Below are 579 nucleotides of genomic sequence, written 5' to 3' on the forward strand. Positions count from 1 at the left end.
TTCTCTCCGATTTTAATAAAGTTAAATAAAATACCTACTCGAAATATGATAAATTTTTAAAAACAAACTCACACAGAATTCGCACATTTGTTACCAAAGCTCTTACTTGATTTGGTGACCGCCTTTCGGCGGTCTTCTTCGGTTGGGGGCCCTCTCTAGTGGTCCCCAAGTTGTTATTTCTGGTCACCGAAATCCAGCGCTGTAACAGCTAAAAACCAGAGAACCACTGTTGTTAAGCTGCAGCTCCAACACGCGACGCGACGCGACATGACTATGTGCGAGGACGGTGCGAAGAATTTTGGAAAATCGACAATTTTCGTTCGCCCACGTAAATCGTCATCGCGCGTGTCATGTATGTACATATGATGTATGAGTGTGTCGTGTAAATTTAAGCGCACTGTCATGCGAGGGAAGCGATCGATGTAGATATTCGACGACGCGGCTGGCGTTCACATCGTCCGGTGAAAGTAAATCGTATTTTGGCCGCGTTACAGGACGACTGTCGTATAGGACTCTACGTGATTAGTGGACGAAACATCGCCAGCATCGAAGCGAGAAAAAAATAATCTGGACATACAA

At 44.9% G+C, this 579-nt stretch overlaps 1 protein-coding gene across 3 annotated transcripts in view; it reads right to left on the bottom strand.

Moving 5' to 3' along the window:
• LOC108746040 (apoptotic chromatin condensation inducer in the nucleus-like) overlaps positions 1–579 on the bottom strand; it is a 75,401-nt gene that overhangs the window by 70,254 nt on the left and 4,568 nt on the right. For all 3 annotated transcript variants that reach the window (XM_018482532.1, XM_018482530.1, XM_018482531.1), the window contains exon 2: positions 107–208. The gene's annotated coding sequence lies outside the window, so the exon portion shown is untranslated. The remainder of the gene's footprint in view (positions 1–106; positions 209–579) is intronic.

This window comes from Trachymyrmex septentrionalis, unplaced genomic scaffold, assembly GCF_001594115.1.
Source record: "Trachymyrmex septentrionalis isolate Tsep2-gDNA-1 unplaced genomic scaffold, Tsep1.0 scaffold16, whole genome shotgun sequence".
Taxonomy (NCBI): Eukaryota; Metazoa; Arthropoda; class Insecta; order Hymenoptera; family Formicidae; genus Trachymyrmex; species Trachymyrmex septentrionalis.